Source organism: Canis aureus, chromosome 7 (assembly GCF_053574225.1).
Source record: "Canis aureus isolate CA01 chromosome 7, VMU_Caureus_v.1.0, whole genome shotgun sequence".
Classification (NCBI taxonomy): Eukaryota; Metazoa; Chordata; class Mammalia; order Carnivora; family Canidae; genus Canis; species Canis aureus.
The window spans coordinates 67,802,172-67,828,890 of NC_135617.1; the positions used below are offsets into that span (position 1 = coordinate 67,802,172).

The 26,719-nt window shown below is 41.3% G+C and overlaps 1 protein-coding gene across 10 annotated transcripts in view; it reads left to right on the forward strand.

Annotated features, from left to right (window-relative positions):
* The first annotated feature begins 13,762 nt into the window (after positions 1-13,762).
* FKBP5 (FKBP prolyl isomerase 5) overlaps positions 13,763-26,719 on the forward strand; it is a 107,819-nt gene continuing 94,862 nt past the window's right edge. For 3 of the 10 annotated variants that reach the window (XM_077904292.1, XM_077904287.1, XM_077904285.1), the window contains exons 1-2: positions 13,763-13,866; positions 20,203-20,305. The gene's annotated coding sequence lies outside the window, so the exon portion shown is untranslated. Of the gene's footprint in view, positions 13,867-14,552; positions 14,680-19,918; positions 20,039-20,202; positions 20,306-26,719 lie in introns of those variants that run through there. The other 7 variants (XM_077904293.1, XM_077904289.1, XM_077904288.1 and 4 more) reach the window with 4 other exon arrangements.

Below are 26,719 nucleotides of genomic sequence, written 5' to 3' on the forward strand. Positions count from 1 at the left end.
ACTGTGGGGCCTGTTTGTTGAATGGAACATTCACTGGCCACTGAAGTCAGCAAAAGTGGGGCCACCTCCCGTCCTAGGCTCCTAAAGTCCTGATACCAAAAAGGATACCATTCAGACCCATGCATTTCAGGCATCAGTCGAGAGAGGAAAGAAACTCTTTGGGAGCTTTAAGGGGCTCCCCCCAAATTCACCAAGGAGGCCTTCAGGGAAAGCACTCATGCTGACTTAACCACACTGGACCTCTGTTCTCTGTAAAATGCAGATGAACATTTCTGTGGTGAGGGTTGAGGTGATGAAGTCAGCCTCAAAAGTTAGAAGTTCTGGGTGTCAGGCTTACTTCTCTTTGGTGTTAGGAGTAGGGGAAAAAACAAGTGGGCAGGTAGCAGGTGAGAAATTATTACTTGCAAGCTACTTCCTTGAAAATACGGAGAGAAACAGACAGATAATATAGCGGGCTAATAAATAAGAGATCAAGACCAGAGCTCGAGATCAAGAGTCTGCCACTTAACCGACTGAGCCACCCAGGTGTCCCGGTAAGAGTATGTTCAACTTCAAAAGAAGCTGCCAAACTGTGTTTCAAAGTGGAAGTATATGTTCCCACCAGCAGAGTGTGAGAATTCTCGTTGTTCTGTCTTTGCCAGCTCTTGGTATTGTTTGGTCTTTTTTAATTTTAGCAATTCTGGTTAGGCGTGTAATGGTTTCTCACTGAGGTACACATACGCCCACCCCTCTAAAGTCTTCTGGAACCATTCCTCCTGCCTGCACACTTCTCTCCAGTTGCTCCAACCATTTCTCTGTTTCTCCCATGCTCTAGGCCCCCTTCCCAGGATTCTCATCCTCTTGAAATTTCCAAAACTGACCCCTTCTCATCATTCAGTTTCAGCACAAATGTCACCTCCTCAAAGTCTTTCACCACCTTCTCTGATGGTGTCCTCAACACTTTTTATCCCATTTACCCTGTTTCTTTTCTTTGTAGCAGTGAGCCCTAACTGAAAGAATCTTATTTGTCTGTCTACTTGTCTGCCCCATGAGAACCTTAACTCCATGAACAAAGGAATCTTGTCTGTTTTATTTACCTAGAACAGTGCCTGATAGATAGTAGATGTTCAACATATGTTGTTGAATGGATTTTCAGTCCAAAGTATGCATTCAGTATATTGGACTTTGAGGTCCTGGGAATTAAAGGGCATGCACATCAACAAATACAAATATTTAAAACATAAATTATTTGCATTGTCTGGGGCCATTCAATTATGCATGTAAATATGCTTAGAAATCTAAAAATGGGGATCCCTGGGTGGCGCAGCGGTTTGGCGCCTGCCTTTGGCCCAGGGCGCGATCCTGGAGACCCGGGATCGAATCCCACATCAGGCTCCCGGTGCATGGAGCCTGCTTCTCCCTCTGCCTGTGTCTCTGCCTCTCTCTCTGTGACTATCATAAATAAATTTAAAAAAAAAAAAAAAAAAAAAAAAAAAAAAAAAAAAAAAAAAAATCTAAAAATGTAGAAAAATAGAAAAAAGAGGAAAATTGACCGTAGTTTCACCAAATTACCATGATTTAAAAGTATAAAACATTATATATTATTAGCTAGTTTTAGATGTTTTTATTTTTATTTATTAATTTTTTAGACTTTTTTCAAGTTCGCTTTTGAATAAGTAATATTTACACATAGAAAAAATTCAAATAGCATATCCTTAAGGATATTTTTATTTATTACAGCTTAAGGAAGAAGGCTGCTCATATACAAACATAGATACATCTATTTGCATTTTTCCCCCAATAGCACCATATTGAATACATTGCTCTGCACCTTGCTTTTCTCACTTGGCAATTTATCTTAGAAATCATTCCACATCAATAGGTGTATCATTTAAGATTATATTCAGCTGGGGATCCCTGGATGGCGCAGCGGTTTAGTGCCTGCCTTCGGCCCAGGGCGTGGTCCTGGAGTCCCAGGATTGAGTCCCACATCAGGCTCCCTACATGGAGCCTGCCTCTCTCTCTGCCTCTCTCTCTGCCTGTGTCTCTGCCTCTCTCTCTCTCTCTCTCATGAATAAATTAATAAAATCTTTAAAAAAAAGATTATATTCAGCTGTGACAATTCAAAATATCAGTGCCTTGTAAGATTAGACATTGATTTATCTCTCATTAATAAAGTCTAGAAGTAAGCAGACAGGCAACACTAGGACTGCACAATTATCAGATACCTTCAGCCTTTTGCTATGCCATCCTCAGCATGGGGCTCTACTTCATGGTCCAAAATGTCTATCTGAGCTCCAGCCATTACATGTGCATCTAGCCAGCAGAAAGAGAAAAGGAAAGAGTGGGACATGCTTCCTTCCATTAAGGACACTTCTTATGATGTTTCTGCTCAACTCTCATTGGCTAGAACATAGGGACACACCCAGGTGTAAGGGAGGCTGGGAAACTTTTTTTTTTTTTTCTCTTAAGGAGTCTCTGTGCCCAATGTGGGGCTCAAACTCATGAACCTGAGATCAAGACTCACATACTCTATCAACTGAACCAGTCAGGTACCCCTGGGCAACATTCTTTATTGCAGGTAGCCATGTATCTGCTAAAAATAAAGAGAATAAATAAAGATCACAACTTGAGCCCAGGGCAGATGCTTAACCTACTGAGCCACCCAGGCACTCTGAGGAGAATAGATATTGGGGATGACTAACGGTCTCTGCTACAGCATACATAGATTTGCCTCATTTTTAAAAATTGAATTTTTTATAGCAAGCTGCCCAACAAAAAGTGGGAGTCCTTCACCAAGCCTCATGTTCTGCACTTCCAAATTGAAGTCTTCCTTGGGTGTACGATTGGTAGAGTTAGGTCATATGTCCATGTTTTAGTTGCCAGGGAGGCTGGGAATTTGTGTTGACTTCCAGGTTGAGGACAAAACTCATAATAGGGGAATGCTCCCACATATAGAAAAGCCACTTAGAATATGGACCAATCCTCCTGTCAAAGACAACTAAATATGCTATATTTTAAAATAGTTTTTAAAAGATTTTATTTATTCATGAGAGAGAGAGAGAGAGAGAGAGAGGCAGAGACACAGACAGAGGGAGAAGCAGGCTCCATGCAGGGAGCCCGACGTGGGACTCCATCCTGGGTCTCCAGGAACACACCCTGGGCTGAAGGCAGCGCTAAACCGCTGAGCTACCCGGGCTGCCGTAAATATGCTATATGTTTAAATCTTTAAAAATCTAACAAGATAGTGAAGAATTACTGAACCAAGATACATTAAAACATAGGAATCCAGAGAGATCAGATTCTCCAGGTAAAATACAGGACTTCCAGTTGTATTTGAATTTCAGATAAGACATGTTTTTTATTTTTATTTTTTTTAGTGTATGCCCCAGCCAAATTTGAATTTTAGATAAACAAATTATTTTTTAGCATAAGTGTGCCCATGCCATATTTGTGACATACTCATAGTAAAAAGTGATTGTTTATTTGAAATTCAAATTTAACTGGATGTCCTGTATTTTTATTTATTACAGCTGGCAACCCAACCAGAGAAGTGAGTCCAGCACTTGGGGCTGCTTTTGTTCATGGGCATTTGCCAATCTGAGTCATCAGAGAGGTTGAGCTGTGGTTTTCAAAGCTTATTAAGATTAGGGTACAAAATTGGAATGCAAGACTTATGAAGGTTAGAGACTCGGATAAATCACCCCTATGGTAAACTATAACTTTGATTCCCAGTGAACCACAACAGCTATGGGTATTCACGCTCCATGTACTCCCCTTGACTCTGGGCTAGCTCCGTGACCCAATAGAATGTGATGGAAGCAATGTTGTACCAGGTCTGGTACAGCTTCCGTATTTTGGCTCTGGGGTAAGCCAGTTGCCATGTGATAAGTAAAACTACCCCTAAGAAATGGGAGCTAAGGAATTGGTGATGTGTACCCAGCTGGATTTCAGAATTGCTATGGATTTGTGACTGCTATGTGTCTGCTTTTTGTATTATTATTTATTTATGTGTCTCCTTTTTTATTTATTATTTTTATTTTTTCTCCTTTTTGAATAGGAATATAATTTGTGATTTTCCTTTCTCTGACTGTTTCCTGTGGGGAGCAGGTAACTTGTCTCTGTAGTTTAAAGGTTGTGATAACCAGAGGAGGATCACTTGAGAAATTTCATTCATATCTAAACTTGATTTAGGTGATGAGATTATGAACCTCAAATCCAATCCTGGTAGAGCAACAGGGTAAGATTTTGGGAGATCTTAGGGGGTAGTGAGTATATTTCGCATGGGGGAGGAAGTGAAACATTAAGGGGCAGAGGGAATATTGATAGATTGTTATTTTGGTGGCCATGAGTAAACCATATATCTGTACTCACATCATTATTAGTTCCTTCCCCTTGAATCTGGACTGGCTTGTGACCTGCTTTCACCAACAGAACATGGTGGAAATAACATTGTTGGTTACAGATCTAAACCTTTAGAAAGCCCGGCAGCTTCCACATTTGCCTTGTAGAAGAAGCTAGTCATCATGTAAAAGTCCAGTTATTGGGATGCCTGGGTGGCACAGCGGTTGAGCGTCTGCCTTTGGCTCAGGGTGTAATCCCAGAGTTCTGGAATCGAGTCCCACATCGGGCTCCCTATTAGGAGCCTGCTTCTCCCTCTGCCTGTGTCTCTGCCTCTCTCTCTGTTTCTCTCATGAATAAATAAATAAAATGTTTCTTTTTTAAGTCCAATTATCTTGAGACAACCGTACTGTGACAAACTCAACCTAGCCTCATGGAGAGACTATGTGGAAAAGAACCTAAGACCCTTGCTAACATCCCAGCTGAGGTCCCACTTCCCCTCCATGTGAGTAAGGCCATCTTGGAAGTAGATCATTCAGGACTGGTCAAGCAGCCCCAACTGATGCCACATAGAGACCAGTTGTCCCTGTTTCAAATTGCAGAATCATAAACAACTAAATAGAATAATCAGTTTTTAAATTTTTTTTTTTAATTTTAATTTAATTTGGGACTCCTGGGTGGCTCAGTGGTTGAGCATCTTCCTTCAGTTCAGGGCCTGATCCCGGAGTCCTGGGATCGAGTCCCACATCAGGCTTGCTGCATGGAGCCTGCTTCTCCCTCTGCCTGTGCCTCTGCCTCTCTCTCTGTCTCTTTGTGTCTCTCATAAATAAATAAATAAATAAATAAATAAATAAATAAATAAATAAATAAAATCTTTAAAAATGTTTTAATTTTTTAAATGATTTAGTTATTTATTTGAGAGAGAGAAAGAGAGTAGGTGGAGGACAAAAGGAGGAGAGAGAGAATCCCAAGCAGACTCTACACTAAGCATAGAGCCCGATGTGGGGCTTGATCTCATGACACTGAGATCATGACCTCAGTGAAATCAAGAATTAGTCGCTTAACTAAGTCACTCAGGTGCCCCTAGAATAGTTACTGTTTTAAGTCAAGAGTACGCAAACTATGGCCCATTGATGGCTACCTTTCTTTTTTTTTTTAACAGCGTTATTGAAATACAATTAACTTACATACCATACAAATTACCCTTCCCCTTTTTTAAAAGATTTATTTATTTATTCATGAGAGGCACAGAGAAAGAGGCAGAGACATAGGCAGAGGGAGAAGCAGGCTCCCTGCAGGGAGCCTAATCCGGGACTCCATCCTGGATTCCAGGATGACACCGTGAGCTGAAGGCAGGCGTCTGAAGGCAGCTGAGTCACCCAGGCGTCCCTTGTGATTAGCTTTTTTAACTTAGTTAACATCTTTGAGAATCATCCATATTGTAGCTTCTATCAGTTACTTTGTTCTTTTTAATGGCAAAATAATATTCCATTGCATGGATATACCACTTTGTTTATCTGTTCGTCAGTTGACAGACATTTGGGCTGTTTTCACCATCAGTTGATAGACCTTTTGGCTATTATGAATTTTATATATATATATATATACACACAAGCATCTGTTTGAGTCCTTCTTTTTAGTTCTTTTGGGTATATATCCGGGATTGGAATTGCTGGGTCATATGCTAATTAGATGTTTCACATTTTAGGAGATGCCAAACTATTTTCCAAAGAAGCTGTACTATTTTACATTCCCACTGGCAATGCATCAGGCTTCTAGATTCTCCACCTACTCACTGATGCTTAGTACCCTTGTTGAAATCAGTTGACCACAGATATGTGGGTTTATTTCTGGACTTCCAATTCTATTTCATTGATCTATATGTCTATCCTTGTACCAGTACCAAGTATTAGTAACTGTTGCTTTGTAATATATTTTGAAATCAGGAAATGTGAGTCCTTCTAATTTGTTTTTCTATTTACTTATTAGATTATTTTTTAAGGGCAGCCCCAATGGCCCAGTGGTTTGGTGCTGCCTTCAGCCCCGGGTATGATCCTAGAGACCTGGGATCGAGTCCCACATTGGGCTCCCTGCATGGAGCCTGCTTCTCCCTCTGCCTATATCTCTGCCTCTCTCTCTGTGTGTGTCTGTCTTGAATAAATAAATAAAATCTTAAAAAAATTATTTTTTAAGTAAGCTCCACATTTGTGGGGTTGAACTCAAAATCCTAAGATAGAGGCAAATGCTCTACTGACTGAGCCAGCCAGGTGCCCCATTTTTCTTTTTAAATACTATTCTAGCTATTCTGGGTCTTTTGCAATTCCATATGAATTTTAGAATCAGCTTGTTGATTTCTATACAGAAGTCACCTGGGACTCTGGTGGGATTGTATTGAATTTGTAGATAATTTGGGGAGTAGCCATCTTAATGTTGTCTTCTGATGTATGAACATAGAATGTTTTTCTGATTATATAAATCTTCTATAATTTCTTTCAACAATGTCTTGTAGTCTTCAGACTGTAAGTTTGCCACTTCTTTTGTTAAATTTATTCCTACGTACTTTTTAAAATATTTTATTTATTTTAAGGATTAAAAAAAATATCTATTTGAGAGAAAGGGAGAGAGAGAGAGAATAAGGGGAGGAGCAGATGAAAAGGGAGAAGCAGACTCCCTGCTGAGCAGGGATCCCAACTTGGGACTCAATCTCCGGACCCTGAGATCATGACCCAAGCCAAAGTCAGATAGATGCTCAACTTACTGAGCCACCAAGGCACCTCAAGATTTTATTTTTGAGTAATCTCTATACCCAACATGGGGCTCAAACCCACAACCCCGAGGTCAAGAGTCACATGCTACACCAACTGAGTCAGCCAGGCACTCCTATTATTATTTTTAAAGTAAGCTCTACACCCAAGGTAGGGCTTGAACTAATGACCAAAAGATCAATAGAGTCACATGGTCTACTGACTGAGCCAGGTGCCCCAGTATTTTATGCTTTTTTATGCTATTATAAATGAAATTTTTTAAATTTCATTTTTGCATTGTTAACTGAAAGTGTATAGAAATATAATTGATTTTTATTATTTATCTTGTTTCCTACAAACTTGCTGAATTCACTTATTATTATATTATATATTTTTTAAGTAAGCTCTACACCTAGTGTGGGACTTGAACTCACAATCCTAAGATTAGGAGTCACATGTTCTACTGACTGAGTTAGCCAGGTGCCCTTGAATTTGCTTTTTAGTTCTAACAGTTTTGAGTGGATTCCTTAGTATTTTCTTTAAAAAAATCTTTTTAAAGATTATTTACTTATTTAATTTATTATTTTTTAAATTTTTTACTTATTTATGATTGTCACAGAGAGAGAGAGAGGCAGAGACATAGGCAGAGGGAGAAGCAGGCTCCATGCACCAGGAGCCTGATGTGGGATTTGATCCCAGGTCTCCAGGATCACGCCCTGGGCCAAAGGCAGGCGCCAAACCACTGCGCCACCCAGGGATCCCTACTTATTTAATTTAGAGAGAGAAAGAACAAGAGTAAGCCGGGGGAGGGGCAGAAGGAAAGGGAGAGAACCTCAAGCTGACTCCCCACACTCACAGACACAGAACTTGATCCCAGGACCCTGAGATCATGATCTGAGCCAAAATCAAGACTCAGGCACTCAACAGACTGAGCCACCCGGGTGCCCCTCCTAGTATTTTCTTTTTATTTATTTTCTTTTTTATTTTAAAAAATATTTTTATTTATTTATTCATGAGAGACATAGAGAGAGAGAGAGAGGCAGAGACACAGGCAGAGGGAGAAGCAGGCACCATGCAGAGAGTCTGAGGTGGGACTCGATCCAGGGTCTCCAGGATCACGCCCTGGGCTGCAGGCGGCGCTAAACCGCTGTGCCACCGGGGCTGCCCTGCCCTACTTTTTTTTTTTTTTTTTTTTTTTAAAGAGATTTATTTGGGTGCCTGGGTAGCTCAGTTGGTTAAGCATCTACCTTCAGCTCAGGTCATGATCCCAGGATCCTGGGATCGAGCTCTATGTTGGGCTCCGTGCTCAGAGGGGAGTCTGCTTCTCCTTCTCCCTCTACCTGCCACTCCTCTTGCTTGTGGGCACTCTCTCTCTGTCAAGTAAATAAATAAAGTCTTTAAAAAAAAAGATTTATTTGAGGGAGAGAGTATACAAGAGAGTGAGTGGGGGGAGGGGGAGGGAGAGAGAGAGTGAGAAGCAGACTCTGCTGAGCACGGAGCCCAACACAGGGCTCTATCTCTGGACCCTGAGACCATGACCTGAGCTGAAACTGAGTTGGATGCTTAACTGAATGAACCACCCAGGCACCCCTCTTTAGTATTTTCTTTTTTTTTTTAAAGACTTTGTTTTTTGTTTTTTGTTTTTTTTAAATGATAGTCACACATACACAGAGAGAAAGAGAGGCAGAGGGAGAAGCAGGCTCCATGCTGGGACCCTGATGTGGAACTCGATCCGGGGTCTCCAGGATCGCGCCCTGGGCCAAAGGCAGGTGCTAAACCGCTGCGCCACCCAGGGATCCCTCTTTAGTATTTTCTATACACAAAATTATGTCATCTGTGAGTAGAGATAGTTTTATTTCTTCCTTTCCAATTTGGATGCCTTTTAATTTTATTTCTTGCTTAATCATCTGGCTAAAACCTCCAGTACAATATTAAATAGAAGTGGCAAAAGTGGACATCCTTGTTTCGTTCCTTGTCTTTTTCTTGGAGAAGAAATCTAGTCTCTTACCACTAAGTATGGTATTAGTTGTGGGTGTTTCATCGATGCTTTTTATCAGCTTGAAATGGCTACCTGGCTTTGTAAATAAAGTTTTTCTGGAACACAGCCATTCTATTCATTCATGTATTGTCTATAGCTGATTTGGACTACAATGACAGAGCTGAGTAGTAGTAACACGGACCATATGGCCTGCAAATCTAAAATATTTATCATCTGGCCCTTTAAGAAAAAGTACACTGACATCTATTTTGAACTGCTAAATTTTGGGATAGTTTGCTATGAAATAATATATAACTAAAACAACTCCAATCTTTGACTGGAACCTCAAAGAACTGCAACATTGGGTAAGGAGGAACCATAAATAAACAAACCCTCCCACAGACTGTAGTCCAACTTCAAGTCATCTGGGAAGCTCAGAAAATCAGAAGCCCTGAAATTGAGTTAAGGTGATGGTAGCTTGCTAATGTCACTAAATGTCTGCAGAAATCAATGGAAATCCTTTTCGGAGGAGGATATTATTATTGTTGCTTCAAATGATTTTTCTTTTTTTTTTTTAAGATTTTATTTAGTCATTCGTGAGAGAGACAGAGAGAGAGGCAGAGACATAGGCAGAGGCAGAAGCAGGCTCTCTACGGGGAGCCTGATGCTGGACTGGATCCTAGGATCCTGAGATCATGACCTGAGCCAAAGGCAGATGCTCAACCACTAAGCCACCCAGGTGCCCCGTCAAATTGATGGGGCACTGATTTTTCAAATACAATGTCCAGAATATAACCAGGTACATGAAGAGATAAAACAGCATGAGGAAGAACCAGTAGTAAAAACTGACAACAGAAACGGACACAAAGGGACTCTAGATTGAAATTAACAGACACAAGCCATAAAACAACTACACTTTCTCTGTTTAAGGAGAAAAAAGCTGAGCTTGAAAATTATAGCAAGTCACAAAGAGATATAAGAAGTGACATAGCAGATCTGAAGAAGACCCCCCCCCAAAAAAAAAAACCAAAAAACAAATTAAGAGCTTGATGGGTGGGTTTATTTATTTATTTTTTTTAATTTTTTTGATGGGTGGGTTTAGAAGGAGAATTTTTTTTTTTTTAAGTAGACTTCACGCCTGATGTGGGGCTTGAACTCATGACCCTGAGATCGAGAGTTGTATGTCAGGCACCCCAAGAGGAGAATTTTTTAAAGAGTTGAAGACAGAATTAGTGAACTGAAAAATAGTCACAAGAAACTTTTAGAACAAAACATCGAAGGACTAAAGATAAAAAACAGTAAAAGAAAGGGATGTAGTGAGAAGGTCTAATAGGTATTTCAACTGGGGGGCTCAGAGAGAGGGACAGAAACAGTATTTGAACATACATTGGCTGAAAGTTTTTCGGAATTAATGAAAACTTATTCAGATGGGATAAGCAGCCATGAAATGACATATATTCACTTCACCATATGTTCTGACTCTTAAAACAGTACATCTTTGGGGTGCCTGGCTGGTAGAGCATGCGAGTCTTGATCTCAGGGTTGTGAGTTCAAGCCCCATGGGTGTAGAGCTTACTTAAAAACAAAAACAAAAACACCTCCGTGCATCCTTCCTGTACAGATCTGCCTTTGAAAGGATTCTGAAACCAACATAAACGTATCTCCATAGCAGATGGAATAGGGCTTGTGTGGGCTGAGTTCAAATACAAGCTTTGCCATTCCCTGCTGTGCTACCTGGAGAAGGTTGCCAAACTTCAGTTTTCTCAGCTGATAGATAGGACTAGTAATACAGGCCTACCACACACTGCCATTGTGAGAATTAGGTGATACAGTGCATGTGAACAAACCTCATGAATGCCCAGTGCTTTAAAAATGAGAAATCATTTGAGCAAGATCACAAACATTCCCAGGGGCACTAGCAGTGACAGGTAGGACTGGCTACATAACTTGCAAGTTCCAGCGCAAAATGAACATGCAATGTTGAAAATTTACTAAGAATTTCAAGACGGTGACAGCAGAGCATGAAACCAAGTGCAGGTCACACGCCCCTGAATCCAGCCTTGGTAACAGGCCCTGCAAAGAACCCTCTGCATCTGGGAAGGACTGTCCGTCCCACACCCAGGTGTCTGCAGCCATAGCCCACGTTATCGTTGAGTTCTGAAGGGCAGCAGTGTTTGGGGAAATTGCAAGCACACGTGTTTCTAAATGCCAAGGAGGGCAAGTGCAGTGACCGGAGTGGTTTTCTGAGAGAGTGGGTGGGGCCAGCCAGGCTGCCATCAGAACTGTGGAACTGACTGTTCCCCACAGACTCTGGCCTAGAAAAAAAAGCCTGCAGCTGTATCTACAGGGCCTGTTGTTGTTTGCTGCGGTGTGTTACAACACAGCCTGGCAGCCTCTGGGGCCTTTCTGTCTTCCTCCTGGAAGAGCCTGGTCCCAGAGCATGTGACATGACCACACAGCCCTGCAGATTTGCCCATACTGCTCCTCGCTGTTCCCTCAATTACCAGGCTTTTCCAGGTCTGTATGCTCTTTGCTCATGCTATCTTCTGCAGTACAGGAATCCCTTTCCTTCCTCTTTCACATCCCTCCATCTGGCAAACACCATCTTTTAAGACTATTGTTTAGAAGTCAGCTCTGGTGTCCCATCTTCAATGAAGCCTTCCCTGCCTTTTCCAGGAAGATCTGAATGCTCCTTCCTTGGAGCTGTCCACTGAAACATAAGCGGTACTGACATGCAGTGAGGATGTTACTATCTCCTTGGCTAAAGACTTCAAGGGCTGGGACAATGTCTTCTCACCTATGTATACTCTGCGCACGGCACTTGCTATTAGTTAGATTTTTTAAAAAGATTTTATTTATTTATCCTTGAATGATGCAGAGAGAGAGGCAGAGACACAGGCAGAGGGAGAAGCATGCTCCCCGCAGGGGGCCGGATGCAGGACTCCATCCCCGGACCCTGGGATCACAACCTGAGCCAAAGGCAGACGCTCAACCACTGAGCCACCCAGGTGTCACAAGATTCTTTTATTTTATTTTATTTTATTTTATTTTATTTTATTTTATTTATTTATGATAGGCACACAGTGAGAGAGAGAGAGGCAGAGACACAGGCAGAGGGAGAAGCAGGCTCCATGCACCGGGAGCCCGATGTGGGATTCGATCCCGGGTCTCCAGGATCGCGCCCTGGGCCAAAGGCAGGCGCCAAACCGCTGCGCCACCCGGGGATCCCTCTTTTTTTTTTTAAATGAATTTATTTTAGAGAGAGAGCCCGGCCGTGCACGCACGCGAGGCGGAGGAGCAGAGGGAGAGTGATAAGCAGACACTGCTGAGTGCAGAGCCCAGCACCAGGCTGGATCTCACTACCCTGAGATCATGACTTTGAGCCAAAACCAAGAGTTGGAGGCTTACTGGACTGAGAGCCCCTAGTAGTAGATTCTCAATCAATTGGTGTTGGAAACCTTTATAACATTATTGAAGGACAAAGGGCTGGATTTGGATTTAATCACTGATGCGTGTTGAATTAATGCATGAACACATTGTTTCAGTGATTCTCTGTGGCACCTGGTAAACAGGGAAACTTCTAGGCATTAAGTCAGGGCCCTTGCCCTTGAGAAGGTTTAGGCGTTGGTCCCGGTTGTCCTTTCTTCAGGCACCACCTCAGGAAGGCAGGGATGGCGATTTGTGGAAGAGGCTCTTCACAAACACCTAAATGACCAACATGACATAGTGCAGAGAGCAGGTTTGGGGCTAAGAGGTGTGGCTTCTGATCTGGCTATGAGACAGGTTTCCACAGGTGACTATTAAGCCCCATGGCTATGGGACTTGAGGTTTCTGTTTCCTCAAAAGTGAGGGGATTGAGTTGGTTATTCCCTAAAGCCCAGGTGCGGCCAGCTCAATCGCCGTCATCTGAATCTCTTTGGGGAACTACTCAGGGGCAGCCAGCCTTCTGGTGGAAGGAGCCTGGTCCCTCTCGAAGTGGGGTTTGCTCAGTAGGTCTACTCTTTCCTGGTGGCGGGGGCGAAAAAGGGGGATCAGAATACACAATCACTTTTTAAGGCCCTCTGCTGTCTCAGCCGCCTGGTATCCATCTCATCATGCCGGACAGGCGGGCATAAAGCCACGGCCAAGCACGGTCTTCACAGTCCCTTGAGGCCGTGGGGGAGATGCGCCGTGCTAAACTGGTTCTCAAGACGGGATTTTCCCCAGGCTCCACTGGGCATCTCTGACTTCCTGATGCTAACCCAGGCGGCTTACCTGCCACAAAAGGACTGGCCTACCGTCTGCATCCTCTGGTCACGCCGGGTAAGCAGACAGGAGGGCCGAGCCGTCAGGGATACGATGCAGATGGGAAGTCAACTAGCCTGTGTAGGCATCCGTTCCTCCGGAGGTAAGGGATGACGAGGGGCGGCGTCGGTCAGTTTCCCGCATGCCGTCCCCCCGACCCCACAAAGGCCAAGGGCCAGACACGTGGGCTGGCGTGGAGAGGCGGAGTTTACACTAAGGCGGAGGTGCAAATGGACGGGGGCGGGGCCTCAGTCGCACGGACGGCGCGCGGCCACCAATCCGGACGGGCGCAGCGACAGCCCGCGCGCCTTTTGGGGGCGGATTGACAGCCCCGGGGCCCTATGGACGGCGGGTCCTGCGGCCGGCGGGGGCGGGACCGCGCCGGGCGCTGCCCGGGGGATTCGGGCCGGTTCGCGGGCGCTGCCAGTCTCGGGCGGCGGCGTCCAGCGCGGGGACGGCCTGCTGGGCGGGGGGGCGGGGGCCGAGCGGCGCGCGGCCGAGGCGGCGAGAGACGAGGCCGAGGAGCACCCACGGCGACAGGTACCGGCGCCATGGCCGCAGGGGTGGGGCGGGCGGCCGCAGCGCCCCGGTAGCCGAATTCCCTCCTTGGCGGGCCGCGGGCCGCCGCGCCGCCTCGGGGGCCCCGGTACGCGCGGGTTCCCGGCCCCGCTGCGGCGCCTCGGGGCGAGCGGCGCCGGGGAGGCCTCGAGCGAGCGCGCCGGCCGTCCCCCGCCCAGCCGCGGCGCCCCCAGCGCGCCCCGCCGGCCCGCGGGGCTGGGGCTCCCTCCGGGAGGCGCTCCCTGGCCCTCGGCGCTCCCCCTCGCGGAGGCGAGGCCCGGCGCGCCCGCTCGTCCTCACCCGGCTTTTGTTTCCCGCCCGAGGTGACAGGTCCCGGCTCCGGCTCCCGTCGGCGGCCCCCGACTCGCCCGAGGCCCGGCGCCTGTGACCGCGACCGCCCGGAGCAGGCTGCGGGACCCGCCGAGAGCCGGGCGGCGCGTGAGCAGCCGCCGCCGCCGCCGCCGCCGCCGCCGCCGCCGCCGCCGCCGCCGCCGCGGGCGGGAGAGAAACTTCGCCTCTGGGCCCGGGCGGCGGGCGAAGTCGAGCCGCGGTGAGCCGTGCGCCGGGACGCCGCGGGCGCGATGGAGCCGCGCACACCTGGCGGGGCCCCTGGCGGGCGAGGATAACGGAGCGCCCCGCCGCTGCGCCCTCGCTTTCGGTTTGCGCTCCCCGGGCGGCGGGTGTGGATGCGCGTTCACCGCCTTCACCTGCCGCCGTGGGACGAGCGCCTGGGATCCGGCCTCCCGACGGCCCTCGGCCGCGCCCGGAGGGTGCCAGTCCGCGCGGGCCTAACAGGTGATTATTCTCGCTGCAGGGGAAAGCCAGTGGAAGCGCGCTCGTGGTTCGGTTCACTCCTGGAACGTTAGAGCTGCTTCCACTGACGCCTGCGAAGGTGTGCTGGCCACACGATAGGACTCACACCCAGTACTGATTCAACACAAAACAAACCAAGAAAACCACCAGGCACCACCAACACAACAGCTTGAGGGGGTCCGCGTGTCGGTTGCCTTCTCTCCACGGACGAGCCTTAGAGGAACATCGTAGCTTTGCCGAAAACATTGGCTTTTGCAGTGGTGGCGAAAGCATAGGAAGGTACCAAGTTAGTAAGTGGAGAATGCAGAGCTCTCGGTCTCCTCCGGTGTGGCTGAGGACAGCGTGCACGACGTTTGGCCGCCGCTCAGTAAATTCTGCCTGCAGTAGTTGGAGCTCGTGGTTTTGGATTTACTTTTCAGGAGTACGTTTTCCAGTGGGATAAGGCTTAGCATTGAATGGCAGCTTTCTTTGCCTCGCTAAGGGTAGACAGATGTGTTTATTTTCATTGTTTCCCCATTTTGTTAAACTGTGGACAAGAGAAAAGTTGAGGCACATGTTTCGGTTCAGTATTTTTAATGGTCTATGGAATTCTGCCCACACCTCCCCCCACTACCCCCCCCCCACCGTTTTTACTTTAGACGATGATAGTAGCTTTTTCTCTTGGTATTTGAATCAAAATTCAAGGATAAACTTGAAAAATTTTTTTGTTCTTTTTGGGAAATCTTTGTCATACTTTCACTTACCATTTTCTCTTCATCTCCCTCCCAACTGACCTCCACTGAATCTACAGCTATGGCCCTGACCAATATAGGGTATCGACCAATATAGGGTATAGGAAATACATTAAAAATACAGCAATTTTTTATACTTTATACACTTTATACATATTTAAATTCATTTGTGAGTGACACTTTGATTTAGCGTAATTTTTTTTTTCTAATGTGTCTTTTGTAACTATTGGGGATGATTTATATTTAACAGAAGTGTAATGTCTTAAGAACAAAGTTATAATTTTGAGTTAATTATGCTACTTCATTAGTATTTCATTGAATGGTAATTTTACTATTTACCTAGGTAATTAGTAACACCATTTAAAGCTGAACTCTTTAACCAATAGGCTAGCTGTGACTGGGATTTAAAAAAAATAAATCAAAGATGGTCTTTATAAAATGTTTTCTGTCTTCAAACAACAGGCTTAAATGGTATGAGGTCTTTGTCTTCCCAGCATTTAACAAAACAAATATTTTTTTCTGAATCTTTAATGTTCTTACTTATGGTAATTTTAGGTGAACTTCTTTTTTATTTTATTTTATTTTATTTTATTTATTTATTTTAAAGAATTATTTATTTATTTATTCATGAGAGACACACAGAGAGAGAAGCAGAGACATAGGCAGAGGGAGAAGCAGGCTCCTCCCAGGAGCCTGATGTGGGACTGGATCCCAGATCCTGGAATCACGACCTGAGCCGAAGGCGGACTCTCAACCATTGAGCCACCCAGGCGCCCCTGAACTTCTTTTTTAAAACATAATTTTAACCAGTTCAACATGAAAAACTTAAAATACTGGAGTAGGCAGCTAATTAAATCTTCAATTTTCTGTTTTTTCTTGGATTGGGAAAGAACACATATTTTGGAGAAATTTCCTAAATGTTTCTTAGCTTAGAATCAGTCTAGAGGAGGAAGAACATCCTCTTTCTGTAGCTGTAGAAGTAGTTATTGCTGTTAAAGTTTAGTTGTCTTTTTGATCGTTAGGGTAGATTGGTTGCACAGTGACTTGTCCTGTAGAGTGGGTTTTATTCTGTACAAATAGTTGTAAGGAATCTTAGAAGTCTGAGGGTCCTCATTCTTTTGGATGATTTAGATAATTGTTCTTTAAAGTGTATAGGAATATATTTTTAACTACTGTATGTAATTTGCTGTGTATGATTATTATGATCTTTATCCTATGGTGATGCTTAAATATACCACATATGATAAATTAAACTAGTATTTCATAGTTTTGTTTACACAAAAGCAGCTTTTAGGAACTTTATAAAAATGCCTTTTAATTGAAAACTCATTTTCAAATTCAGTTTTTGGATATTTTACTAGGGTTTTTTTGTCCACTTTAACTTGTGGTAGACCATATCATAAAATTATCAACCACATTTCAGTTTCAAAATTAAGTATAAGTTGAATTCTCACATCTACACAGTAAACATTGTGAGTGTGTTTAAGTCATTTATCCTCAGGTGTGGTTCCTTTTGAGTTTGGGGGTGAGGAAATATTTTTGAAGGAATAAAGCCACAAAAAAACAAGGACGTATATTAAAATAACTAATTTGAGGATAAATCAGGTGACACTGTTAGTCATGAATGTAGCTTTGAAGTATTATGCATGTTATACCTAAGAATATATCTGTATAGGCCTTTGCAATAATTTTTCACAGTTCCTAAAGAAAAAAAATCCGTACTGTACATATTTGGCGCACCAAATCCTGTAATTATTTGATACTGAACCACTAAATGTGGACATTTTTAAAATTCTGAGACTATTTGTAAGTTTTTTAAGATTTTTTTTTTAAGTAACGTGTACACCCAGTGTGAGGCTCGGACTCACAACCTGGAGATCAGGAGTTGCATGCTCCATGGATAGAGTCAGCCAGGCATCCTGAAACTATTTGCGCTAATTTTAACCTAGCTGATTAATAATTAGATTTCATTTTATTGTGTATTTCTGAATTTTCTACAGTGCATTTTTTTCAAACAATCTCTGGCCAGTTTTATTAAAGAAAAATTTTACGTTATTTTCTTTTTACCAGTCTTTTTTGGCATGCTCCTAATGATATTAGAATCGTCTGGATCGGTGGTAACTGGTGTGCATTCTCTGTGGTATTTTCCGCAAGCTATGCCCAATTCAATGTTATTGCCACCTTAGTGATAGATACCAGTTTTGGCCAACAGGATGATGTAGTACTCTGTTTCAGATTTCCTCAAAGCTAGGCAGTTGTTGGCTAGGATGACCAGTTTTGCTTGGTCACGTCTGATCATTTTGTCTCCTTGTACCCCATCGTGTACTGTCTGTCCACTTATATTGAGTTGGAGCCTATACTTGTCTCCAGTGACTTTTTCTTCTATGTAGCCACCATCATCTTGCCTTAGGTGTGGGATAGGCCCCAGCCAAGAGCACTCACCAGGATGGCCAAGGAGGTAGAAAGGGTCTGTGTGCATTTTTAACTTTTGATAATATATCCCCAAAGTGTAAAGAAAATTAAATCTATATACATAGGAGACTGAGTGGTTGTTGGTATGAAAATAACTATTGATTTAAAAATAATAGCCACTTAAGTGTGATTTAATTTGCAAAAAAGATACTTACCAGGTAAAAGACTCTTCTGTCAAGAGAGACAGCTTAGAATTATTTAGAGTAGGGCCTTATGCACCCTTGTAGCTAATCTGTATAACAGGTTATTAAGGATATTTTAGCAATATTTGAAACACTAAAATTCAAGTACTCGAAATAATTTGTATCTCACACTTTGTTACAAAAAGAATTGGCCTGTACTCAGCTGAAACTTAAACATGTTAAGATTGTAATACTTAAATGGAGCAAGTTCATTTTTTTCTTTTTCTTTTCTTTTCTTTTCTTTTCTTTTCTTTTCTTTTTCTTTTTCTTTTTCTTTTTCTTTTCTTTTATTTTTTTTGGAGCAAGTTCATTTTATGCATAATTTAGTATTTACTTCTAGTCTTTCGGAATTTGTCTAGTTCATGAGAGTGAAAGACCACCAGAGGGAGTATGGGGTCTACGAATTTGTTCTGATTTTTACTCTTGGTCTGGAAGAAAAACACTTTAAAAATAAAAAAATTGTAATTCTCTAAAACAATCAGGAAAAAGATAATGAAAGATGGGGTCTGTAGCTATTTAGAGCTGCTGTCATTTTTGTAACAGTTAATCGAGGCTGTTTTCCTTGTTTTAGAAAATGATACAATTATTAGAAAAGTGAAAATGATGTATTTTCGAAGTGAGTAATGGGTTAAGTAAATAATTATACATCTGCAGAAGTTAGGGAATATCCAAATGCTAAGAATGTTTTGTAAGATTAAAAAAGTAATACATTAGAACTGTGTATTTTTGAAGTTGCTTATTTTGGGGAAGGAGGAATAAAAGATGAACAAAGATCAAAGACTAGAGGAGGATTGTTTCCTCCTTTTATAGTTGCAAACCCTTCCTAAAGCAATGGTAAATATCTAGAACCATTTGTAGCATTCTGCCTCCATCTTGTAAATTTATAGATGATGTCAAATGAGGAGCCGCTTCTAGTCCCTTGAAAAATGATCATCTGATTATCAAAAGCAGGGTTGGGAATTTCAAAGGATCTCTTCAAAAATCAGATTTGTGTGTATGTTTCTTAGTGTTACTAACTGTGGAAATTAGAGAAACTCTCCTACTTTCAGCTGAAAATTACACAGTGGGATTTCAAAGTCAAGATGTCTCTGTCATAGATTTAATGCTGCAGTAAATTACTTTTTGGGATGGAGAAAACATCCCAGAGGTTGAGTCCTTTTCAGAATATATTCTCAATGAAGATGAATGATCTTTACCCATATTAAGTATTAGCTGATGGATTATTTCCCTGTTTAACTTTTTGAAAAAGCAAGACAATAAAACTTGTAATTTTAACACATATTTTGGGCTTTACCCCTCGCATAAAAGATTATTGTGTAGTGGAGGTAACATTTAATGTTTTGAAGTTCTAGTTGTGGCGGGGGTGGGAGGATTTGTTATGAGAAGAAGGTATTTCATTGAAGCAGAACAGAGTAACTTATGTGGAGAGAAAATCTGTTTCTCTTTGGAATTATTCTTAGGTTAAAACATCCTTATTAAGCAGAATTGAACAGCTTTTCCATCTTAGATTTATTTTCGCTATGAACTTTATAAGTTTTTAAAACATATCTTTGTTGGTTCTGGGTGGGTTTCTCAGAGTCTGTTCATTTACACACACGCACACACACACGTAGATAAAATATCTATGATTTTTGTAATTTATATATGTTTTTACTCTAGATGTACATCTGTCTATACTGTATGACTATACAGGGTTGTTTATATGTGGGGAACCCCTCCATTAAATGAAAGGTTACTGTGTTAAGGGGAATAAAGTACATGATCACAATAAGATTGATGCAAAAAAAAAGTGATGCAAAATGTTCATAGCAACTTTTCACAACAGGAGTGAACAATTGATTCACACAACAGAAATGAATCTCAGAAATATTATTCAGAGCAAGAGAAGCCAGAGAGAAATATGTACCAAATGATGCTGTTTATGAAAAATATAAAACAGGCAAAACTTTAGGAAAGGTGATAGAAATCAGGACAGTGGTTTCTGGGTAAGGGTTGTGGAAAGGGGCAGAAGGGAATTTTCTGGGGAGATAGAAATATTCTGTAGCTTGACTTGGATAGTGGCAATTCAAGTGTACACTTCTTGGGTAACCTTTTATTTTTGTATAATTTTTAACTTACAGAAAAGTTGCAAGACCTAGTACAAGAAACATCCAGATTCACCAGTTGGTGTATGCGCTTGTTCAAACTTATTGAGCTGACTACTTAAGATCTGGGCATTTTATGGTATGTAATTTTTACTTTAACAAGGAAAAAGCTACAACAATTTGTTGAAGAGGAGAATGATCTTGTCATCTGCAAAATATGAAATACCTCAATTCAGACTTCAGCAGTGCTTTCATAATGATAGAGAAAAAGAGAATCACCAACAGTCTCTTTTGTCTCTAAGTATATGTATTTATGCTGCTGCTCTGAAGTTTCCTGATGACATATTTCTGTTAGAAGACATAAAATTCTGAAAATGATTGAAGGCAGAGCTGCCACCAAGGAAACCCTGCTAGATTTTGTTATCTTATGCACATCACCTAGAGAATGAGACTAATTGCTAGCAATAGCTTTCTGGGAATTGAAGGTGGTTATTCCTGTTAGAAAAGTTATACACTTACAGTGTGCTAGTTTTGCACAGATGTGTAGTTTTTATTGTTTTGGAATTTACAGATGAAGAGGAGGCAAACAAATCTAGTTGTCATTTTTGGGTGGTGCTGTTTATCATAGACAGGAAAGATAGGTGCTTGTAAACCATATATGACTATCAGTAAGTGGTAAATCTAAGCAGTCAATTTGTTCTCTATTGGTTGCACTATTATAGTCTCAGTAGAGTGATTTGATTTAAATTACATCCACTTAAGTCCTGGCTTAAACTATGATCATTGTTAAAAACCTTTAACTTTTCCCCTCTCCTTATTTATATAATTTTAAATATGTGCATTTTTTTTACAAGTTAGGGTTAGATATAATTTATGGATATTGGTTCTTTTAAAAAATCTTTTCCCCCCTTTTTTGCATCTACATTAAAAAGTTGTTTATTTGATTATTTACTAGAGTGGAAGATGTTTGAAATAACATGACAGCTAACTACATTCAGCAAATTAATCATGGATACTGGGAATAAATGTTTATTTTGTCTTTACTAACCAAAGCCATATATTTGTATGGACTGTATTTTCTTCAACAAAAATTACAGGTTCGTTGAAGAGAAACATAACAAATGTCCAATGTCAAACAACATGGATAAAAGGATTTTTTCCATTTAATAAACTACTTATGTTTCTTTAAAGTGACACAGGATCTTTTCCCCCTTTCATACACATTAAATTTCATTGGTCTATCATTTCTCGGCCTTTTGCCTAAGATCAGGTGTAAGTTTCATTGGTCTATTTTTTTAAGATTTATTTATTTATTTATTATATATATATATATATATATATATATATATAGAGAGAGAGAGAGAGAGAGAGAGAGAGAGGGGCAGAGACACAGGAAGAGGGAGAAGCAGGCTCCATGCCAGGAGCCCGATGTGGGACTCGATCCCAGGACTCCAGGATCGTGCCATGGGCCAAAGGCAGGTGCCAAACCGCTGAACCACCCAGGGATCCCATCATTGGTCTATTGAGAATGAATAAAACATTATTTGAAAAATTTTTATCTGTTATAATTCTGAGTTGTCAAACTTCAACCGCAGATAGAATTTAAAAAATAGGGGATCCCTGGGTGGCTCAGCGGTGTCAGCGGTGTTGGGATGGTGTCTGCTTGGGATCCCCCCACCCTACCCCCGTCCCCAATTACTGCTCACACTCTGTATCTCAAAAAAATTTTTTTAGGGGATGCCTGGGTGACTCAACAGTTTAGCGTCAGCTTTCCGCCTAGGGCGTGATCCTGGAGATCCGGGATCGAGTCCCACGTCGGGCTCCCTGCATGAAGCCTGCTTCTCCCTCTGCCTCTGTCTCTGCCTCTCTCTCTCTTTCTGTGTCTCTCACGAATAAATAAATAAAATCTTAAAAAAAATTTTTTTTAATTAAAAGTAATTAAAAAAATTATCTAGGTAGACTTTTTAAAGATTTTTTATTTTGGAAGTTTTCAACTACATAGAACTAGGGAGAATAGTATTATGAACTTCCGTACTACCTGTTCTTCAGATTTACTAATATGGGCATTTTGGTTAATGTACTTATAAAACTATTAAGTTCTCACCACTATTGTAAAATTGTAGTAGTATTGGTGCATCAGATTTTTCTCTGTTTTTTTCTAAAAGTTTTGTTACAAATAGGGAGTCTTCAGAAACAATGTGTTTTAGTTCAGAGACTTGACTTTGGACAGATAGTAATTATGGAACTGTTTTAATCCTTACCCTTTTCTCTTAGCCTGAGGAAAAAATTAATTTTTTAGCTTTTCATTTAGAATAAAGCAGTCCAAATATATCTATGTGATAAGTATTATTCATATGGAAGGTTAGGTTATTTTCAAAGTGTTATCTGAGGAATGCTGTTGTTTTAAATGTTTTTCTGTAAACTTCTTTCTCTAAAGACTTAATCATTGCTGTGCTTGCTAGGCCCCAAATCCATATTTTCTGTCTAAATTTGAGGCCCAAATTTTCACCTATGTCTGCAAACTAAGTTTAAATACCATCTCTGTAGCAGCTGCACACCAGCACCCCCTCCGCTCACCCCCAGCTGAAAAGCTCTTCCCAGTTTTCCTCTTTAGCTGTTAATAACTTCATTACTCTTCTCGGTCAATTTTTTACTCTTTTTTTAAAAAAGATTTTATTTATTCATGAGAGACACAGAGAGAGAGGCAGAGCCACAGGCAGAGGGAGAAGTGGGCTCTCAAGGGGAGCTCCTTGTGAGACTTGATCCCAGGAGCACTGATCCCTCTAGCCCTAAGTTGAAGGCAGATGCTCAACTGCTGAGCGACCCAGGTGTCCCATCTTTTTGTCCTTTTCATTTTCAGTACAACAGTCCTAATCTGGTTAACATGTTAAAGCAGATTATCCCTTATCTATAATGAACTTCATATATATGAAAAGTAAGCTGTGTTCCTAAAGTAAACTAGGCATTTTCTTCCCTTCCTGAGAAGGCTTCAGTCAGCCTTTTGTAGGCAAAGACATGTTTAAGGCCTAGGTAATCACTGTACTTAAACTAAAGTATAAAGACTGTTATATGTTATAGCTGTTATAGCTGTCTATTGTCCAGCCTCCAGGGGTCTGGGGCATGATTCCTTTACAGATGGATTGTAGTTTATCAACTAGGCTTGCTTTTGGTCAGTTTATGGAGATCTTTTTCTTTCTGCTTTTCTGGGAAATTAAGTCTTCTCCCAGTTAAGAACCAGGACTTAATTTGAAATTACTGACTTTGGGAATAAAAGAATAAAATTCCATATTGCCTTATGTAATCCAGAATATCTGATTATTTTCTTTTAAGGGAAGTAGGAATAATATGTAAATTCTGAGATGCTTATACAGAAACTAATTTAATAGTTATTAAGAGTGGAAAATGGAGGAGTAAAATACATTTCTGGAAAGCCCTAGTCTGGTAGGAGTAGATGTTGGGGTGAGATTGAGTAGCTTTACAATCTTGGGCAATTTAAAATCAACCTTTCTGAGCCTTATTTTAATTGTAAAATGAGTGGGTTGGATTAGGTAGCATTTTAAGGTTTCTTTGCAGCTCTGAAATTTTAAAATGAATGGTTTCTCAGGAAAAAAACTCCTAATTTATATACTGTTTCTAGTAAATTTTTCAGTCATTTCATATTTTTCTATTTCCTTTAGAGGTTAGGAAAAGGAATAAAGAAGTCAGAATTCCTAAAATAGATTAGATTTTAGTGTTATTTTTCTGTGTGTCTTCACTGAATTTATCCTGGATTCCTACTTTCTACTTTCTGTTTGTGTCCATTTTCCCGCTTTTATTACTTCTTCTTTCCTTTACGGTGTGGCTTTCATATTCCTCTTTTCTCTGCTTTTTGCTACTGCTTTTTTTCTAGCTGATCCGTGAGGCTCATATTTCATTATGGGCATAGAATTTATCAAATATACACTTACGTCTGAGCTATCACTAAATTAAATTTAGATATCCTAATGATTGTCAGGATTAACGGGACCCTTCTACTCTATAATACAAAAGCACAGAGAGAGGAGTCTGAGTGTAAAGGGAATGAGGGAGCCTGGAGGGGGAAGAGTGGTGTCGAAGAGAGTGGTGTCCAAGGATATACTGGTATTTTTTGATTCACTTATTTATTTTTTTAAAATATTTTATTTATTTATTCATGAGAGAGGCAGAGACATAGGCAGAGGGAGAAGCAGGCTCCATGCAGGGAGCCTGATATGGGACTTGATCCAGGGTCTCCAGGATCATGCCCCGGGCTGAAGGCGGCGCCAAACCGCTAAGCCACCAGGGCTGCCCTGATATTTTGATTTAAAGTAGAACTTAAAATATTTCAGTCAATGATGGGGACTCTGCCAGTGAGAGGACAGTTTGGTCCTGAAGTCCTGCTGAGCTACACGTTTTTTTGAGGGCAGCAGCTGCAACTCTGGTCTGGAATCATTAGTGTTCAGGGTTATGCTGCAGAGTAAGTGCAGGTTGAACTGAAATGTTGCTAGGACTGATTCTTCAAGGTGTTCTGCAGTTGGCTGGCTGGAGATTAAGAGCATGGTACAGACTCTTAAGACTGTCACTACTGCTATGTGATATTGAAAAACATACATAGCTTCTCTGAGCCTTGTTTTCTCACTTTTGATATTGAGGAGAGGCAGTTGTGAGGATTAAAGGAGACTGTACGTATAAAGACACTTAGCCTTAGAGCCTGCGTATAGGTCTTCAATAAACACTAAATGCCGTTATAGTTTAATAAGCACTTTTATGTTTCAGATACTAGGTTCTCTTAGGTTCTTATTATAGAATAAATGAGGCAAGAGCCTCATTTAGCAAAGATAAAATATATACACAAAAGATAAATAACCTAGGTCCACTGGTAAGGTTTACTTAAGGACTCAAGAGGCAGGAATAATTGCTAAGCAGATGAGAACTTCAGGAAGGTGACAGAACTTGGTCTGAGCTTTGAATGACTAGTTAGCAAGCTGAGAGGACAAGATCCTTGGAGCCAGACACCCCGTGTCTGAATCTGAGCTCTGCTTCTATGTAATGTTAATAAGCAAGTTACTTGACTTGCCTCCTAGGATTGTTGAGAGAATTAAATGAGCTAATACATGTCAGGTACTGAGAATGGTGCTTCAAACATGGTGAGAACATGATAAATTATAGTATAAGTTGAGAGAAAACGCATTTCAGACAGAGCATTGAGTGATGATGAAGGGGAGATATTCTAGATTTGTTTGAAATGATGAAGCCAAAGTGGCTGAAGGGAATAACCTGTCGGAAAATAGTTGGTGATTATGTTGGGGCAGAATTATGAAGCCAGACATGAGATCTTTTCTGAGTGAACTGAGGGAACTTGGGAGGATTTCTTGGGTTATTTGTGAGGCATTATTGTATGTTACAGATAACATTTCTAAGTCCTATCTCTGGCATTTCTCACTTTCTTTTCTGATTTCAATATAACTGAAACTTGTATTCAAACTAATTTTGACAATGAAACTCATGATCTTCTATCCTGAACCATTTGTCCATTTCTTTTTGTAAATATGAGTTTTTGACTTTTTTTTTCTCTCCATATTCTGATTGTATATGTTATCCTATTCCTTTTTTCCAGATTTTCCTCTCTGTCCTCAGAGACCCCAGTCCAGATCCTAAATCACTAAAGCCATAAAGTAGAAAGAGTCAGGGAGACCAAGAGAGGAAGGAAGGGATATAACCTCAAGTCCAGCCATCTTGCCTTCAGATGAGGACATTGAGGTCCACAGGAAGTCAAATCACATGTTCAAGATCCACAGCTAATTAATGAGCAGGCCTGCACCTTTTAGAGCTAAAGTAGGGCTGTTTTTTACTGTCATGCCTAGTGTGGTTCTTAACCATCTGGGTGGGAATTATAGTAGTACCTCTGATAATTTTTCTACTATTGCTATTAAAAACCAAGATAAAAAATAATTTTACTGTCAGAAAAAATGTGATAGTAACTCAAGCTTTTTTTTTTTTTTTTAAGATTTTATTTATTTATTCATGAGAGAAAGAGACCCAGGCAGAGGGAGAAGCAGGCTCCATTCCGGGAGCCCGATGTGGGACTCGATCCCGGGACTCCAGGATCACGTCCTGAGTCAAAGGCAGACCCTAAACCCCTGAGCCACCCGGGCTGCCCTGTAATTCAAGCTTCTTAATGAGAAGCCTATGATTACATTTCTTGGATGAGCATTACTATTCTTTTTTCTCTTCTTTTTTTTAGCATTACTATTCTTAAATATCCAAAACTAAGACTCCAAAATCTACTTTAAGAAGAATAGAGTTTCAAAAAAAAAAAAAAAAAAAAAAGAATAGAGTTTCTTTCATTTTTAGAGTTGTAAATTATAAATTTAATAGTGCTCTAAACATAAATTCTCAAGAAAAGTAGGCTTTTTGTGTCTATCATTTTATAGATTGATGTGCTGGTAAGATTAGCATGAAGAGTTAGGAGCTATTGTACTTTCACCTCACATCCCCCACCCTATACTTTTATTGCAGTAGCTTCTTTTTTTTTTTTTTTTGCAGTAGCTTCTTA